Here is an 11,385-nt window from a genome sequence, read left to right on the forward strand (position 1 = left end):
AATATGTTGCAGGTAAATGATGATTGTTGTAGACCTATTTGTACAAGTTATGTCTCTGCTGCTAAAAGTTGTATCTAAATATTGTTGTCTGTTCATTTGCACAGTTATGGCTGGACGTGATGATCAACATGTTGCTGTTTGTACTTGTTTGAGCAGTGACTGAATGTTTCTCTGCAGGCATACAGTCCAATTGCAACGACCACCGGACAGATCAAGTGGAGGTTCATCAATCATCTCAATGATGTGCAAAAAAAAGACGGACTGCATGCTGCCAATAAAATCACAGACACTACTTTGAGAACCACAAGATGAGGGTGTCCCTGGCTGCACAAACACTGAGTCGCTCCGTGTCAGTTGCTCTCCGCACAATGAGGGATCTTAGGTACTCTCAGTCTAAAGACTGTGAGGCAACGGCAGAATTCATTGAGGTAAACAGTTAGTGATTATAGAACCAAGTACGTGTTTGTTTTTAAATAATTGATCAAAATGTGATTTGAGCATCAGGAACAATTTGTTCAACATGCAAATATTTTCATGAACCGTGATATTGCATATTCATAAATACAAAAGTGTGTATATAACCTTACACATACCTTCACATATTTTAGAGTGGTAAAGCTCTGTGTGAAATGTGCTGTAGCACAAAGCAGGCCTATGGAGAGAAGGAAGTCAAGCAAATACTAAGTTTGCATGTTGAACATACAGCTTAGAAATAAGTACTCTGTTCTCTTATATCTTGAATAGATGAGTATTGATTACAACTATCTGATACCTAATGAAACACTGTAATGATAGTGATTTAGATGCCGATATTTCTTTATAGATTATTGACAGGCTGTTGACACAATGAATGGACGCAATCCTCGTGCCAAAGGATTCAAATCTCCCTTGAGTGCTTTGAATTGGATAGAGAGGAAAGCATTTTTGTCAAGAGCCAGGGAGTACTTGCTCACTTTGGTGACAACAGATGGAACACCACTTCACCGATCTAAGAGGTCTATTCAAATAGTGCTTGTTATTCATGCATGAAAAGTTCACGACATGAGTTCAACGATACTCTGTTCCGTTATGCATCGAGTTCATAAGATGCTCTGTTCTCTACATCAGGTTCATATGATGCTACTGTTACAATGTGTTTTCCTTTAGTTTGGTCTGCTAACATGATGCTCTTTTATTTCAATGTTTTTCTGTGTTCAGTTTTGTTTGTTGGAATGATCTTGTATTCATTGTTTTTGAGGTCCCAGATGCTTCTAAATAGTATGTATTCCACAACATCAAGTTTTGCAGGTGTCAGAAGGAGGGTATGTATGTTGAAATGATGTTCTCTTGTTTCAATGTTTTTCAATCTGCAGTTTTGTTTCTATTTGAATGATCTTGTATTCAGTGTTTTTGAGGTCCCAGATGCTTCTAATGGTACGTATTACACACCATCAAGCACATGTAGGTGTCACAATGGTATGTATTGCATGTGTTCTTGTTCTCAAGTTATCCCAGTTCTGCAATTACATTGTTCCTAGTTAGCTAAGTGTCCTACAAGTATACTGTATATGTTTTGCCATGATAGAGTAATAACATGTTTTTCTTTTGCAGGTACTTGTCAGTCATCGGATTTGTCATTAACATCGACACGTTGATGCTGATGATTCCTGAACTGCTCCAAGTTCAGTGGTATGTCCTCACCTACAGGTTCAGCCAGGATCACTTGGAGCTCCTATTTAATTCCATCAGAGCGTCAGGTAGGGTTGATGTTCTTTTAATTGCAATACATTCTGAAAATGACTTATGAGTAATGTACAAGGTGGCTGGAATAACAATCCATCTGCACGCCAGTTCCAGGCCATCTTCCGCCGTCTGATGGTTCGGTGTGGTGTTTCACCTAGTGAGACAGGCAATGTGGCAGCCCAAGATCACACTGTGTCCCTGTCTGCGGTAGAGATGTCCTCTGCTGAAACTGCTGAAGAGCACCCATCTTCATTCGCCAACATTTCGGCTGTGAGTGACCACAGCTATCTTCCCACTCGGTTTGGTGGTCTGGTGGAAAATGCGCTGGTCTACATCACTTGAAAATGTACATTTTTTATATAGATATAGATTTTCATTTTTTCTGACATAGATATAGATATTCATTTTTACTGATATATAACTTCTGTCTATGTATAATGTATTATTGTTTCTTCATTTTTCAACTTATTAAAATAGCTGAGTAGTAGGCCTACACAATCTGGTTCTGCTTCTCTATCATATTAGTGTTTTTTTATATGTGTGTGTGTGTATATATTAGCCTACATTATATATCGTGTGTCTTTTGCAAAATACCTATCATACATAACATATAGGCTATCAAATACCAGAATATTCTATTGCTGTTAAGCCTACTATGAATATTAAAATACGCCGAATCATGTGTCCGGTATCATGCCTACATATATGACGTTTGCAGAAAAAAACCCCCGTGAAAATCAGTTTTGTATTCAGCGAGTTATGATTGATTAAATGCGCTGACACTTCATTGCGCCTGCCAGACAGATTACACTGAGTGGAGCGGGTGACCGGTCCAAGATGGCGGCCCCACGGCTCGTCAGCGCCAATAGGCAGTAGCGGTCGATGAGGCGTCTACTCTTTATATGTCTATGTGTGAAACCGCTCAGTGAACTACAGGTCTCTGGTCTCGCACAATACGCGTCACCATCACAAAGATGGCCGTCACGTTAGCAAATTTCACCTGTTTCTTTCAGAATGAGGCGAAAAGTATAAAACGAGGTGAACATCACTACAAGTCTGGGCATGTTGAGAGCTGTACATACACAAAAGGGGAGTTAGTCGGTTCTGTAAGAGCAGCGGGACCGGCTTTACAAGGTTTCGGTGAGTAATATGAGTGCAATGTGTAACATTAATGTCAGCTAGCTAACATTAGCTAACAAGGTACACTAACGTGTTTTGTTTTAGTAACTAGTTTTCTCCTTAAGAACTTCGTGGTCTCTGTGTATGCTGTGGATAACATTAGTGTTCACAAGAACAAGATACACTCCCGTGTTTTATTTTAGTTGCTCTTCAGATTGAAGCGGCCAGTTTTTATCGACTATACTGTATGTGTGATCTCCTTTTACATCTCGTTGTGTCATTTGAGTTTATTTGCTGTGTGTAGATTCAAGGATTTTGGTTATCTTGTCAATTTGTTTGGTTATCTAGGCACAGCTGTGTGTGACTCCCTCTGGTACACTGGTATGTGTTTTCATAATGTAGAGAGCATTGATTAATTAATAAACTACACACTGAGTCTAGATCCTGACCAAATCCTTTTTTTTTTTGATCAAATGTTTTTCAAAAATGTATTCATACACATTTAGAAAAATACAATGTACAATCACAACCAATACAACACAAATTACAAAAAATACAGAAAAAACAAACAACAACAACAATCAGACAAGAGGACAAAACTATGGAAAAATAAACCCTCCCACCCCCAGATCCGGACCATCCTTGTATTATTGCTCATTCAATCTATTATAGCATGCTAACAAATGGTACTTACTTTATTTTTACAGATCTGCATGGGAGACGATGGCGCGATGCAGAGCGCTGTCTGTGATTGTGCACGGGGGATGTACAAATGCAGCCACGCTGCAGCATTGGCAATATTCGCCATGTGGCAGATCAGCTCCACAGATGTTGAGTGCCAGTGGAGGAAGCCTGGCACTTCAAAAGTAGTCCAGCCGGTGTCTCAACTTTACCAACAGCGAGAGGAGACATACAACCCACTGGCCAGAGACATCGCCACTCAGGATGTAGACTGGTTCAGGTCTGCACTGAGGGGCGCACAGTGTGGCATGGCATGGCTTTTGTCACCTGAGCCAGAGCCGCAGCCTCAACATCAGGCCATTGTCACCGTGCCGGAGCTGGTGAAGGAGCATGGGGGTCGGGGCTTGAGGCAATTCTTGCCTCAATGCGACTGAGCAGAGACCAGCAAGCTGCCATCCAGACAGCCACCGTAGGACAGCGGACAAATCCTCAGTGGCAGTTACACAGGCGGGGCAGGTTGACAGCCAGCAATTTTGGTGCTGTGCTGCGGTCGGGACTTTCATCCACTCCATGCGCGTCCCTCATGAAGAGGGTGCTTGGGGGGTACAACTTGGACGGAGTCATGGCTGTCAACTGGGGGGTTGTAAACGAGGCCGAAGGGGTGAAGGCTTTTGTGCAGGCCCATCGGGTGACAGTGTTCGAGTCTGGTCTCTTTGTGAGTGAGTCGGGTGTTTTGGGAGCATCACCCGATGGACTTGTGCAGCCATCTGCCCTGCTGGAGGTGAAGTGTCCACACAGCCAGAGGAACATGACCATCGCGGAGGCAGTCCAGTTACCATCCTTCTGTCTCCGTGAGGAGGGTGGGTCATATATTCTCAAGGAGAATCACCCATACTGGCACCAGGTCCAAGGGCAGCTGCACATCACAGACCGGAGTCTCTGCTACTTTGTTGTGTGGACCACGAAGGAGGCGATCATCATCCCCATCCCCAAAGACCCTGCATGGCATGGAAATCTCCTCCTCCTGGAAAAATTCTACACCCAGCATATGCTCCCTGTGTTGGCCAGTAGAGAGGAGGACATTTCAATAAACATACTCTTAACACCCTCGGACTCTGCGTTGTGTTTCGTATGTGTGATGGGGTGTTATGCAGAGGGGAGGAAAACAGGACACAGCAGATTGGGATTGTGATGGAGATGCTGAGCAGTTATTTAATTGTTGCATGTAATTATTATTATACTGCGTGCTTCTTAGTTATTCCATCTTTTGCTGTAACATGGATCTGTATGTAACTCTATATTTACTTGTTATCTACCACACTTCCTTCTACATCATACACCATCATTATACATGATGGTGTATATAGGATATATATATTTGTATACATATCTGTAAATTGTATAATTTTATTTAAACGTCTTTTTGATCTCTCTGTCTATAAACACAAACTGAGTAAGATTGACAATAAAGTTGACTTTGAATTTGAAAAATATATATATTCTTTATGAAAATAGTTGACTGTTGTCAAATGAATCCAAATGAAACGTTGGACTGAACTACAACTACACCTTTAAATCTCTACGGACTGTTTTTCATTGGGATGGCAAGTTCCTATCTTTAAACATTTATTAGTTTTTTCTCAGAACAGATTTGATTTTCTGAAGTTAATTTAACTTTGCCGACCATGTAAGGTCATTATTAAAAGGTACAATCAATTTGTTTATGGTTGACTAAAATAATGAAAAACATTCATTTGGATAATTTACTGACAGAATAAGAAACTCAATTATGCTCTACTCACCTGTTCCTTTTTTATAAAGTGAAACAGTTGAAACGATAGATTTTAGTAAACTTAAAAACAACCTTCTCCAAAAGCTATCAAGGAATATACCGAATACTTGTTTTAGAACTTTATTACATATTTATATAAATAGTTTGAATGATCCATAATTGACAGAAGCTTGTGTTTACACTGACCTGTTACTCATATATTAATGTCTTTGTAACTTCAGTAAACCACTACCTCACTAATTTATTTCATTCATCACGATTCAGTAAACTAAGTGATACATGAACCAGTTAGAAAACAGCTAAGCTCCCTTTCTCTTTTGTCCATACACTTGGCCCTTTCTCTTTTCCATGTGGAAAATGGCAGCTGCATATTCTGCTTTTCTCATCTGCTCGTCTACAATGAGAAAATTATATAATGAATTACTAATAATCATTTAAACCTGTTATTACCAATATTTCACAAGTTCTTCATGTAAACTTAAGAGCACATCTGTATGTTGAGTATGTCAACTTTGCTTGGTTCATCTTACTGGGGGGCAGCTACATGGATGTCGGTGCAGTCCACAATCATTGTGCAGTTGAAGGCAGAATTAATTTATTATTGACTCAGAATGAAGCACAACTTCAAGTCATACAATACATTGACTTTATTTGTAATTGTGTAAAAACATATGAGCATTGATTAGCAAGCAGGACCTGCAGGAACAGAGAACAGTGATGGATGGAGCTGGGAAGAGAGAAGAGTAAAGAAAACAGATCAACTTTATTATCAGATATTAAAAATTCAATTTCAAAACAAGTTGCCGCTCCTACAGTTTTCTAGTATGTAAAGATGATTTCACATGACCTATGCAAAATATCACACTCAATACATGTGTGTCTCTGGGGGGTGCATTGTGCCTTTGATGTATATAAATAATATACCATAACCAAATACTATTACGTACAGTGGAAATCAGGTTGCCAGAGCAGGTCAGTGTGCATGTTCCTCAGGGTCTCAGCAGTTACAGGTGAGGTAAAGAAAATAAAAGAGAAAAAGGTCAGTAACAACACTTTAAAGTAACAACACTTTGAATAATTATCTCTTCTAACAATTTTCTCTCAGTAAGCACACAACGACTGTCTTTCCAACAAACAGATTGACTCACCCTCACTATCATCACAATGAAACACGTCCAGAAGAATGTCATGCAAAGCTTCCTGCCTGCCTTCGACTCTCCCTGAACTGCCTGATCTTTTAATGTTCAATGTTAACCATTTGTGCAGATAGCATTAAGTAGAAAAGATCGCCGATGCTAATGTGACGTTAGCTTACCTCCCGCCCCCTTAACACCTGGTGGAGGGGGCGATAGGCTACTCTTCAAATGTTTCACAAAATACTTACCATCATGACTACTCTTACTGTTTAACATTTTGTTTTACTTCATGTTAAGGCTAATACAAATGGCAAGGCTAAGTAATGTAATGTAATGCTAACTAACGTGCTCGCTACTAGCTAGGTAGCTAACTTGACTATGTTCCATGCAAAACATGTATATTACCTGATATGTTTGGTCCAACGACCCCTGGTCCTTTCATCAGACGGGAAGCGATAGAACGAGCAAGTGGTATGATCACTTTTGTGATTCCAACCTGGTACAAAGCACACAGGCATCTTATAAAAGTGAATTTATTGGAGCAATCTCTTATATTTATTGGAGGGAATAAATCAGTTATGAGATCTTCTTCTTCTTCTTTGCTTTAATTGCGAGTCGCAACCACTTGGAGCATTATCGCCTATGACATCACTTACGCGACCCAGAAAGGGATTTGGGATTTGTAGTCTTTTTAGTTGCGTATTTTTCAGTCTTATATTTCAACAGTTTTACGATAAACTGTGACTTTTTTTACATAGAAATGATTGTTTAAGATTGACAAACATCATATGTGTCATTCGTGGCACAATTCAAACGGGATCAAAAGATAACTTTTCTCTCTCCATTGACTTCAATGTATAATTTTCCGCTTCCGGGGTCCCATGGACCGGAAGTAGATGGGCGTGACTTCGCCTCTCTATAGTGGAATGCTGTAAACAGCATTCGCACTAATGATTCACATGGTTTTACACCTTGCTAAATAACCAACGTGTATGATACATGTGCTTCTCTCCATCACAGCCAAATAGAAAAGATGGGTGCTTTCTGAATCGATGGTCACATAACAACAAATGAGCACAAACCCCTAAATAAAGGGGGTGGGTCAATTTACCCACTGACTCATCATACCCACTCTCCTCTATTTGTAATAGTTGAAGATGATTTCTTACAGTTTGATCTGATCAGGGTTGGGAGGGTTACCAAGGTATTTAGTATTAAAAATGTGTTTTTTATGAAAATCCTGCTTTTTTTATCAGCATATTCATGCAGCAGTCTATAGATTAACAATGAAAGCGCACAACACCATTTTACATACTACAATTTACAAATCAAATATAAAATAGGTGTGCATCCTAATATCTTTCTTTATTCTAGACATGTATTGTAACATTGTAATCCTGCTAGCAATCCCCATTTTAAAATGTACCAGTAATCTGATTATATTTTTGTGTAACTGTAATGGATTACAGTTACCTTTTTTTGTATCCTAATTACGTCATCCCGTTACATGTAATCTGTTTTTCTTTTACACCTCCTCTCAGTGCAGCTTTCTCTAAAGGCTTCCTGTTGGCATGTGAAACATGCTGTATACTGTTTACACAGGGAGCCCACTCTGAATAATATGTTCTGGAGTGGTTAGTATCATTATCTCTGCCCTCTCTGTGTGTGTGTGTGTGTGTGTGTGTGTGTGTGTGTGTGTGTGTGTGTGTGTGTGTGTGTGTGGTGTGTGTGTGTGTGTGTGTGTGTGTGTGTGTGTGTGTGTGTGTGTGTGTGTGTGTGTGTGTGTGTGTGTGTGTGTGTCAGGTTCGTCACTGTGGCATGACTAGTGTGCATGTGATAGAGCTGAGAGGGCATTGAGGGGAGCAGTGAACAGAAAACCATTCAAATGTTTTCCAATTTGCGGGGCTGACAGTGCAGACCCTGACAGCCGGACTCCCACAACACACTGATTAATATTCTATCCAGCCCTTTCCTCGCCCTCCTCCTCCTAGCATTCCTTTTTCTCCTGGCTGTTTTAACACTAATGTCCAGGTTCAGACACAGAGAAGGCAGTTTAATGATTTCCCCTTTACACCCCCACAAGGAGGGGAACAGGGCGCAGTCACTGTGGCTAAATCAATGGAGCGGGCAGGCTGTTAGAAGGTGTGTCAGAAAACAATGGCAGGACTTTCTTTTTTAATCTGCCTGTCTCAGAAGTGTTGCTGCATATGGAGATGTTCAATGGGCATAAAATACAAACAAGTAGCTGCAGACTGTGGAGAGCCGTCTATTGATCGGCTCAGCTCAGAACCCACCCTACTATGTTTGGATGTGCATGTATACTCCTTGGTACAGAGAAAAGGCTACAATAAAATAAATAAACAAGTAAAGCTGCACGCAGCATTGAACAGGCCTGTTGCAATCAACAAAATTCATATTTTTCATAAAAAAAGACTTGCTGTTCCTGATCGTGTGACCAGTGAGTGGTCACGATCAAATATGAGATATTTTTTAGACAGATTATTTCAGACAGACTAACATCAATGTCCATGAAGTCACACAGTTAGCATGGCCTCCATTCATGTGGATGAATGGAGGCCATGCTAGCTTTTAGTTGTGCAGCTCCACTAACTTGGAACAGTCTGCACACATGTTTCAAACTGAGCACTTTGGTTCCCCTGCATCATTTTAAAACTCAGCTGGGTGACATGCTGTTTGATACTCATGGTACCTGTCTCTGTAAATAGAGTTTGTAAACTGTACCCTGTACATTATGTTGTATGTCATCCTTATTGTTGTTCTGTTGTTTTTATGTTACATGTGTAACTAATGTCCTGCAGGTCACCCTTGAAAAGGAGATATTTTGATCTCAAGGGGCTTTCACCTGGTTAAATAAAGGCTACAAACAAACAATGTGTGTTGTTTCAAATTCATCCTTCTCTTCATCCTCTGAAATAGGCCGAAACTAAAGAGAAATCATGACAATCAGCAGATGATAGTGTCTCTCGAGGAGACCAGTGTGACAGGTTTGATCCCCACAGGGCCCTTTATAATGCAGTCAGGCCCACCTACTGTATGCAACAGCTAGGAGCCTCATTCAACAGGTGTGATATGGGATGAGGAAAGGGACAACAAGGCGCTGAGGCACTATGTGTTCCCCTCTGAGCACTGACACCCAGGAGGCAGAGGCTGAGGAAAGCAGATGGTGTGTGTTTCCAGCCCCAGAAGTTATTCCAATCAACAGAAGCATCTCTGGGGGATAAGCCGGCTGAATCTGATCTGCCGTCATATCTGAGCCTTCTGCACGTGCTGATTGGCTGCTAAGTCTACTGTGTAAAGCTGCAGATTGGAAGTGTGTCTGTGTGTGTGTTCGCAGATTCAAACTGAGCCAAAAGAATCACAGCTACTCTAGAACTACAATTAATGAAGATGTTTTCATAAGTTTGGGAGAATGCTCTACTCTTTTGACTTTTAATAGCAATGTTGTTTTCATATTCCTTTACAATCAATCTATCAATTTATCAAAATACTTAATTATTCCCGGGGGGAAATTGTGTTTTGTAACACTTACACCATATAAGAATTATTTAAATAAATACATATTTATATGAATATCAGTTGAAAGTCCTTTTATCCACAGGCTCATGATGAAGACTCTGGCTCATGATGAAGACTCAGGCTCGTGATGAAGACTCAGGCTCGTGATGAAGACTCAGGCTCATGATGAACACTCAGGCTCATGATGAAGACTCAGGCTCATGATGAAGAATCGGGCTCATGATGAAGACTCAGGCTCATGATGAAGAATCGGGCTCATGATGAAGACTCAGGCTCATGATGAAGACTCAGGCTCATGATGAACACTCAGGCTCATGATGAAGACTCAGGCTCATGGTGAAGACTCAGGCTCATGATGAAGAATCGGGCTCATGATGAACACTCAGGCTCGTGATGAAGACTCAGGCTCATGGTGAAGACTCAGGCTCATGATGAAGAATCGGGCTCATGATGAAGACTCAGGCTCATGATGAAGAATCGGGCTCATGATGAAGACTCAGGCTCATGATGAAGAATCGGGCTCATGATGAAGACTCAGGCTCATGGTGAAGACTCAGGCTCATGATGAAGAATCGGGCTCATGATGAAGACTCAGGCTCGTGATGAAGACTCAGGCTCATGGTGAAGACTCAGGCTCATGATGAAGAATCGGGCTCATGATGAAGACTCAGGCTCGTGATGAAGACTCAGGCTCATGGTGAAGACTCAGGCTCATGATGAAGACTCAGGCTCATGATGAAGACTCAGGCTCATGATGAAGAATCGGGCTCATGATGAAGACTCAGGCTCGTGATGAAGACTCAGGCTCATGGTGAAGACTCAGGCTCATGATGAAGACTCAGGCTCATGATGAAGACTCAGGCTCATGATGAAGAATCGGGCTCATGATGAAGACTCAGGCTCGTGATGAAGACTCAGGCTCATGGTGAAGACTCAGGCTCATGATGAAGAATCGGGCTCATGATGAAGACATGATGAAGACAAGGCAGCCATGCAGTTGCAGCTCCACAGTGGGCGGATGCATAACAGCAGTAAAAACTCTCCACAAAGAAGTTTAGAGAGAATATGCAAAATACCATAAGGCCAATGTATACAACAGACATACTCACAGGCTTAGCAGTACTTAGTTGTACTAATCAACAAAAAGCACAGCGCTCACACAGCGAGGAGTGAGAACTTTCTTTCCTTCTCATCCTCCCGCTCCCTGATCTTTCAGAGCTTTGTTTAACTCAGAAGAGAGGGATTTGAGTATATGTCTGTCTGCTGGCTGCCGTCCTGCCTGACAGATGCTGTGAGCCTCAAACATGCTTCCCCAGCTAACAGATGCAGCCAACACGTTGTCCATAGAACATCATACAGACATATTGTGCAGTCAGTACAGTGCGCTCTACCTTCCTC

The sequence above is a fragment of the Gymnodraco acuticeps genome, unplaced genomic scaffold (assembly GCF_902827175.1).
Source record: "Gymnodraco acuticeps unplaced genomic scaffold, fGymAcu1.1, whole genome shotgun sequence".
NCBI classification, from domain to species: domain Eukaryota; kingdom Metazoa; phylum Chordata; class Actinopteri; order Perciformes; family Bathydraconidae; genus Gymnodraco; species Gymnodraco acuticeps.